This window comes from Neoarius graeffei, chromosome 1, assembly GCF_027579695.1.
Source record: "Neoarius graeffei isolate fNeoGra1 chromosome 1, fNeoGra1.pri, whole genome shotgun sequence".
Taxonomy (NCBI): Eukaryota; Metazoa; Chordata; class Actinopteri; order Siluriformes; family Ariidae; genus Neoarius; species Neoarius graeffei.
In genome coordinates, this window is record NC_083569.1 from 110,922,733 (window position 1) to 110,932,082 (window position 9,350).

Sequence of the window (9,350 nt, forward strand, 5' to 3'; positions counted from 1 at the left end):
AGGACTGTGCACAGGGCATGCACTTGCGATGTGTGAGATTTGGAGTACCTTTGCAAAGAACAGTGGGCTAATATTGCCACATCAAGATGTGCTATGCTGATAGACACCATGTCAAAAAGTCTGAGTGCTGTAATAAAAGCCAACGATGTTAAGACAATGCATTAGTATAAGGCTGTGCATATTTATGCAACCATATTAATTCAAGTTTTTTATTTTCTATATTTTCCATTTAAAGTTTGGAGTTTGTTTCTCAATTGCATTGTACATGTTATCATTTTTATTAAATGTGAAAAAGGTTGTGAAATTATTTGTCTTTGTTATTTTTTTACATCACAAAAACTTGACATTTGAACAGGGGTGTGTAGACTTTGTATAGGCACTGTAGCAGTACTTTGGCAACGCGACAGTGACGACACGCCGACTTAGTTAATATACAGTAAACACTGTGTATATACCATATTATATATATAAAATTCAAATAGACTCACCGCTTTTTTCGCTTCCCCCGGCCCATACTGTCCGAACACTCAGGCTCTGTACTTACGTCAGTATGTCTACGTTCCTCTTGCAATAATTTTGCATGTGCACTTTCATATGTTGCTGTGGGAGACAGATAAATCAGTAAATCAGGCAATTATCAGGCATAAATCAGGCAATTACTTTCATTCAGATAACATTTTAAAAAGTGCAGTGTGTAACATTGTGGCCAAAGTAGGTATTGCAACTACTCTGTTCATTGAAAATGTGATGCCATGAATATTTACTTATATAATTATTATACTTACTTATATACTTACTTAATATTTGCTAGTATGACCAAAATACAGTAAGTTTTCCTGCTAAAAATTCCCATTTCTGGAAATCCAAAATGGCACACATGGAGAAGATCCCATTTTTCATGTACGAAAAGTACAATTTTCCCAGTCATAATGACTACATAGAATTTGATGGTGATGGTAAGTATTTGTGAAAAAGGTAACATTTGTGAATGGGCAGCATGAATTCTGGAAACAAACTACTAAAGATATTACACACAGCACCTTTAAGATTGAAAATGAGTTCTTGCATGCTTTTTAACACTATTGAATTTTTTTGTATCAAACTGTAGAGCAACTCCCCTTGATCAGTTTATAGATTGGTCAAACCAGCAGTAATTCAGAATCTAATAAAACTAAGAAGTCATTGATAGTGTAGGATTAGTATCTTAATAACTATACCACCGGATGTGGTTATACATTGTTAAGAATATTTTTTTGAGTTCATAAAGTTTTGGGCTTTAATGAAAACCCCACTGCCCAAAATATGACAACTATCTAGGACATGACAGTCATCTTTATTATGCCATTGTAATGTCTCCATTTAAAGGCCCCAACAATGTATTTAATTTATGCATCTATTCTACAGTGATGACAAGATTTCTATCATATCTTTTAATAAAATACATCTAACTACCTGCTTCAGAGACTAAGCAATGAAGGTTTAAGTAACTGTTGACAATTCTGTTAATTTTTTTTTCCCTGAAAATATATGCTCAGTGTTGGAAAGACTGCCTGTTAATTCACCTTTGGCTAAGGCCCACACTAGAATGTTGATTGACCAATCACAGCGCAAAAAAAGGTCCGACAGAGGTCTACAGTTTTTGACAGCGCAAATTCTTGCAACTGTAACCCAAGGGGGCGGGACTTAGCCAAAGGCGAATTATGTTCATGTGTCCAATGTGCGTTGAGTATGCTATTCATGTTCCTGCGCTCAGTCAGTCAGTCAGTCAAGGTCGTTGGTGAAGACTAGGCGACAAACGGAGAACATACAAGAAAAAGGAGCGAGATGCAGAAAACACCTTCGCTATCCAGCGACGTAGGGCATTTACAGGGCGAGCAGAGGGAGAAATAACAACAGTAACGACACATTAGCAACGCCGTACAGAAATAACGGTTTATGGCACAGACCCTTTCGGTTCTCGCTCATCTAGCTGCTACAATGACTGCTTAGACTGCAACAATAATACCTAACACACATTTAAGTCTCCGTCATAAAGACGTGAAACTCGTCGAGTGACGAGTGTGTTCATTGATAAGCTAACACAATCTAAAAGTAGACATACCATCACCCTGCCCTGGCGCTGTGTACAGTTTACCTTCTATGGTTTGTGCACTCACTATTTGCCATTACTTTCTCCAACCGTTGTTACAGATTACAGGGAACGGCCTGGATTTAAGAGACAAATACATGTTCCTCTTATTTTGAACACTTATTTGTAGGCAGTGCTTAATTTGTAAAGTGGGAGGTCCCGGAGCGCAGAGGATGAGCGGCTCCGGTGCGGAAAAAAAGAGGGGGGGAGGGGGGCGCGGCGCTGCGCTGCGCTTCTGGGCATGTTTTGTAATAACACTGCAAATTAAGTTCATCTGCAGATATTTTGTGGATGTCGTTTCATGAGAGAAATCACCAACAAGACAGATATCAAAATCAGACATTAACACTAAATAAACTTGCATTTTTTTTATTTAATTTTTTTTTTGTTGTTGTTACATAGTCAAAAGAGGTGTCAGATCACCGGATCCAGTGTAAATAGCTGCCGGAGCCAACGCCTGAGGTTCCGGAGCGCGCTCCGGCTTGCTCCCCCTCAAATTAAGCGCTGTTTGTAGGACACTGCCTCTGATCTGTCCTACAGTCTACCAACAGCAAAGGAACACAACGCTAGCTAATGTCGTTAGCTAATAGCTACTACAGAAGAACAAAGAGGTTACAATGGGTTATTTTAGCCTATTTGGTTACACACTCGCCGCCACAGAATGTTAACAGCAATGTAATGCCTTTTCTGGCTAATTTTATTCGTCTTATCTCCAACAAAGTGGTCACTGCACAAGCGTTGGTATGCCGCTATCCATCTTCTCCGTCGGTCAGCATCTACCGGGATCCGATAAAATGATAACCCTTGCCTTGTTTGTTGATGGTTACTACATCCAGGTGCACAAGAATATAGTGGCATGATGGAAGTATTGCTGAAAATAAACACTTTCTTTGCTGCCGTTCCTCAATGCTGGCTGTGGTAAACTACTGGTAGTACATGTCCAAAATGGCGGCCGCGTTTGTCGTGACGTCACGTGAAAAGGGTCTTTGAGGTCGGCCATATTGTAAAAGTGGAGAATCAGTACAAGCATTGCTAATGGGAGCCCCGATCATCTAGCCTTGAAAATATCGCTGACCTTCACGAATTTCACAGCTTATCTTCCTTACTGAAGATAGTAACCACGAAAATAGCTTGATACTGACTTAAAGATCGGAATCAATATCCAAAGTTTCACCAGGCTTGATTACCAAAGTTAGCTAACGACAGCACCTCATTAATTTACATTAACTTAAAGCCAGTTAGTTCCTGTCCTTTTGGTTAACATGATGCAGTGAAAACATAGTTGCAAAAATAGCATAGTTATTGCCAAAATACACTCGTATCATGCAGAAAGATTTTACCAACCTTTTGTTAAGTGATCCAACTCGTGCGTGCACTCTTCTCTTCACAGGCAGCAGAGACAAAAACCAGTCAGCAAGCAGCAGAAACTGCGCGAAATGTATCCATTTCACAGGGGGTGGAGATTTCCCAGTTTGCATTGCTTCTTGCTTTTGTTATCCTGCAGGAGTTGCACTGGAATATGCCTGCTTTCTTTTCAGTTATTGCAAACTTTGTTGTGCTCGGAATATGTGTGCTTTAGGTTGTAGCAAACTTTATCTTTTATGCTCTAAAATTGAGAAATTTTATTTTCAATTGTAATTAACATTGTATTGTTTATATTATGTTATGGCATCTTAGAGGTGTGGGAGTAAAATTCTTGTGTTTTTGAATTGAATTGAAATGGAGCCTTGCTGGAGCCCACTTACTGCCCATGCTTAATTTAGCCCATTCAATGCCCACCCATTGCCCATATGGGCTCCAACAACAAAGCCCACTTATTGCCCATGCTAAATAGCCCATTTAATGCCCACCAACTGCCCATGTGGGGCCCAACAACAAAGCCCACTTATTGCCCATGTTAATTTAGCCCATTCTATGCCCACCCATTGCCCATATGGGCTCCAACAACAAAGCCCACTTATTGCCCATGCTAAATAGCCCATTTAATGCCCACCAACTGCCTATGTGAGGCCCAACAACAAAGCCCACCTACTGCCCATGTTAATTTAGCCCATTCAATGCCCACCCATTGCCCATATGGGCTCCAACAACAAAGCCCACTTATTGCCCATGCTAAATAGCCCATTTAATGCCCACCAACTGCCCATGTGGGGCCCAACAACAAAGCCCACCTATTGCCCATGTTAATTTAGCCCATTCAATGCCCACCCATTGCCCATGTGGGGCCCAGCAACAAAGCCCACTCGAAGCCCATGCCCACCCGAAGCCCAACTAGCCCAGATGAGACCCATGCGGGCCCCAACTGTACGTGTTTGCAGGGACGCTAGTTTGGTGGTGCATGAAACAAAACGGAGCAGGCAATTGTCCTCTGTCTCTGACGCAGTCTCATTATAGTTATAAAACCTGTGCTGCGGCTCTACAAGCATTGCCACGTGGTAAATAAGCTAGCCCATTTCATGACTGTCCATTTTGGTTTGTTAATGTCAACAATATATTTTCAGGTGCAAGGTCATTATTTCCACAGGCAGTGTCATTACTATAGCAACCAATGTGAATAAGACTGAAAATCAGGATTGACACCTAGATCAGATCTGATCACATGCAATACATAATGTGGACAGTTAATCAGATTTGCATCAGATCCATCATCTGTAACCACTTATGCTATGCAGGGTTGCAGGCAAGCTGGAGCCCATCCCAGCTGACTATGGGCAAGAGCACGGGCGCAGATAGAGGGGGGGACGGGGGGGATTCGTCCCACCCAGATTTAAATTCACCTCGTTCGGTCCCCCCCACTTATAGGGAGGAAAAAACGTCTATGCTGTCTTTCTTTGCATAAGGCAAACCTCACAGAAAAATCAAAAGACTAATTACCATTCGGTTTATTGAGGTGCACAACAGTACATACATAGTTGCAACTGCGCAGACTGCACGGGTTGCGAGCTCGAGCTTGGTTGCTATGGTTACCCATAACAAGTTTGACAGGCATATCGGGGACAGCACCTCCTAGTTCAGGACCCCAACACGGCATGATGAAGGGTGCCAAAAGGCAGAAAACGATTGCATCGTTTTTTTCAAAAAAAAAAAAAAAACCGACTGTAAGTAAACTGTGCCTTACTTTATCATATCACCTTGCAATTTTTTGATAGTCTGTTCAAAGTAATGTCGTAGTGAAAGTAAAATCGTACGGAGTAGAGATGCCTTTCTGGTAGCCTCCTTCTTTCGGTGGCAGCCTGTAGATACAGTGCTCAGAAGGCAGTTTTAATGTTTAATCTGGCGGTCCCTGCCATAATTTCAGCGAGCATATTGTTTCATAAGGAAACTTTGCGAAGAGTTGTTGACTGACTGCCGCTCACGCAACACACAGGCATAGTTAGAAAGTCAGGATGCACTGGTTTACACTTTACACACACACACGTAGCCCAGCCTCTCGCCATGTTTAACAGTTGGAACTTAGCGGTTTTAAAACTAGTTTTGCAATTTCTGTGCGTGATGATAATGTGTAAACTTTGGATTTCCATAGGCTATGTTAAAATGTTATCATTGTCCTGGCGAGATCAGTGTAATTCTCTCTGCAATATTTCTGAGCATCGGTATAAAAATGGGTGTCCGGTGATGGACAGGGTAAAGGACTGTATAAGAGGGACACTGGATCAGGTATACAGCACAGGCTGTCCGGTTAGAACAGGAATTAATGGATGTCCACTCATGAGCAACAGTGTAAACCGTGGTTGTACTAGAAAACAGAATAAAATACAAATACAACAAGACATGAGCAATAATATACACACAAGCAATAATGTAAATAATAACAATGATATAAATACAAATACACATCGCATTAAATATATATTAACACAAATGAATAATAATTATATACAATGTAATACAAATGTAAAACACAAATGAATACTATATAAGTAAAACAATGTAAAGCCCAATGAATGCTACTTACACCCCATAATAAATAACACAACACACTAGATACTGACTATATACACGATATGTACACAATATGTACAATGTGTACAACGTACACGGGGGATGAGGATAGCTGCCTACAGCAGCTATCATTACCACGGTGCGTGGTGCAACTGCTTACAGCGAGTCACACCCGCATGAAGACACAGACTGTGTCGGCTGAATGAAGGGGAGCGTAGCTCCTTTAAGCGCTGCTCCGCGCTGTATTGCGCATAGAAGGTTAGAATATGTGGCGCGGTTATGAACTGTACATACCACCACTACACTCCCAACACGGCAATGGCTAATAATGAAATGTGCTCCCTTAACAGACCGCGGGCGAGAAAACAAGCGCTATCATTACATGGCTACTGAACAGAACAGAACAAACACGTAAGAAAATAGACAGACACAGGATGAGAGAAAAGGAGAAGAAATACTCGCTAGCCTTACCGCTACATGTAACAGTTACAGATAGCGAGTACACACATAACACAGTAGCTGCGCAACAATAAACAACTTACATTCAAGGACGCACGGAATGCACACACGGCACGAATGATGGACGTTGGATCCTGACACGTCCGCGATAGAAAGATAGAAAGCAAGAAAGAAATGAAAGAGAGAGAGAAACGGATCCAAATATTCACTGATGAGAAGCAGGTGTTGCATGGAGTCCCCGTCTGATGTGTGCTGTGTTTTCCTCGATGTTTGTGCGCATCTTATATAGTCCACGCAGCACAGTGTGATGGACAGTGGCGCCAGGGTGTCTGAAGTTGGCGTGTGATGGACAGTGGCGCCAGGGTGTCTGAAGTTGGCGTGTTGTAACATGCCCTGACAACTAACGAGTTGGGAGCCACTATGTCTGACAAGGGTGCCTGTTTACTACTTTTAAAGGTCAAAATAATTAAGACCTGGCACCGCAATTCTGAACAATCGGTCCAGTTCATTTCTTTGTCTACCACATAAAACTGACAAGAGGCACATAAAGCCTGAGCCCACAGTCCTGCTGTGATAAGAATCAATCATGAGCTGAGTAGTGTGATAAGGAAACAGGAACGAGTTTTACAGACGTTAAGGAAAACTTAAACTGATCAGAGAAAAGCAGAATGAAGTGCATTCCTGAACTTATAACTGTGGAGAAAAAAAACATAATCCAGAATTAAATATTAGTACAATTTCTAAAACAAGAAATAGCATACACATGCATACTAATACATACGCACTAATGCACATACACCCTAATGTAGCTCCACTTAAAAGAAAAATTATTAGAAAGAAAAAATTAGCACCCTGGTATAACGATGCCACTCGCACTTTAAAACGGACCACTCAAAAATTAGAACGTAAATGGTGTCAAGCAAAATTGGTAGTGTTCAAATGAGCATGGAAGGAGAGCTTCCTGAAGTATAGAAAAGCTCTTAGTGCTGCTAGATCAACATATCTCTCCTCCTTAATAGTGGATAACAAAAATAATCCTAGATTCCTATTTAATACTGTAGCTTAATTAACCAGGAAAAAGACCACCAGAGACACATGCACACCTGCAGTATGTAGTAGCAACGATATCATGAATTTTTTCAGTGACAAAATTGAAAATATCCAACAAAAGTTTCAAACAACTAATTTAAGGTCAGACAATTTAAGTATGGGGTGCCAAGTGTCACCGGGCCCATTTCATGGATGAAATGCATTTCGTCCATCACAAAATGCATTTCGTCCATCACAAAATGCATTTTGTCCATCACGAAATGCATTTCATCCCACAAAATGCATTTCATCCAACGAAATGCATTTCGTGATGGACGAAATGCATTTCGGCCGACAAAATGCATTTTGTGATGACGAAATGCATTCTGTGATGGATGAAATGCGTTCTGTGATGGACGAAATGCATTCTGTGATGGACGAAATGCATTTCGTCCACGAAATGGGCCCGGTGACACTTGGCACCCCATATTTAAGTAACCCTGTAGTTAACAATATAACTGTATCAGATCAGCAATTAGAATGTTTTACTCCCTTTAGAGAAATCAAACTACTTTCATTAATCTCTGCATCAAAATCTTCAACTTGTGTACTAGATCCCTTACCTACACGTCTATTCAAACAGATAATACCAGAAGCAAACAAACCTCTTCTAAAAATAATAAATTCTTCTCTTAGGATTGGCTGTGTACCAGTGGCGGCTGGTAGTCTTTCAAACAGGGGAGGCTGGTCGGTTACGATATTTCCAGATTTTAAAAGAACAAACATCAATTTTGCCCATACTCTTGCCTCTGATCTGGCTGATTGTTGGCAGTGTCACAAACTGTGAAATAACAGGTTCTTTTGGCCCATTAGCCTACTGTCCAATATACATGATGGTGGTGTTGGGGGGGGTATATTTTAACATTTTATATTTTAAAATTGTGGCATGTTGTTTAAAAATTGATCATTATTGAAAGTAGCTCTTTGTCAGGAACCTCAGCAGTAGAGCTGGGTGCCACACATTTCATTCAATGACACTTTCCCTATATTTTACTTATTTTGACTAAGAAATGTTTTATTGACAATTTTGATAACCCTTCACTTTTAATCCAGGTCTGTAGTGTGAAATGTTCTCGGCTGTGTTTTTGTTTAACCTTCATCCTACCAAGTGGGGTCCATCTGGACCCCGCACCTATATGTTTGTTTGCCATTTTAAAAATATGTGACATACTGCCTCACCGTTTTATGAATTTGTCAGAATTTATGTCTTAATTAAAACACTAAAGCACCGGAAGATCAGCTTTTTGCATTGTGAAGGTATAATTAATTTGTTACTGGGGTCCAGCCGGACCCCAGAGTAAAGTTTATCTGTCTTTCATTTTATAATTGAATAGCACACTGAAAGTTAACTTCTTTTATGTTCCATAATGAAACTACCAAGGCATTCCTTCTTGGGGTCCGTGTGGACCCCACTGCTGCAATAAGCACAGGCTGCAAAACAAAAGCCCTAAATTATTTTACAACTACTTTTTTGTTTTAAATTCTGTAAGAAAAGACCTAAGTTGTAATCCAGAATGTTTTACAGCTGCATGAGCTGCAAAAATCATGTATATAATGCCAATTTTTTTTGTGGCGCTATAATTTGCTACATGTATGCTAGTTATTGCAATATTATTGCAATGTTATTGCATTTATAATACATCATTGATATTCAGCCATAGTGGATTTTGTTCTTCAATAAAGTTATGTCTGTTTGCTGCATTGAATTGGTTCTTACTGCATTGATTTCAAG

The 9,350-nt window shown here is 40.4% G+C and overlaps 1 long non-coding RNA gene across 1 annotated transcript; it reads right to left on the minus strand.

Annotated features, from left to right (window-relative positions):
* Positions 1 to 251: 251 nt before the first annotated feature.
* On the minus strand, positions 252 to 6,979 carry LOC132881986 (uncharacterized). Its single transcript, XR_009654095.1, has 3 exons — positions 6,613 to 6,979; positions 3,473 to 5,864; positions 252 to 600 (listed from the first exon to the last, which is right to left on the minus strand). It is a non-coding gene; the product is annotated as an uncharacterized LOC132881986 (long non-coding RNA).
* Positions 6,980 to 9,350: the final 2,371 nt, after the last annotated feature.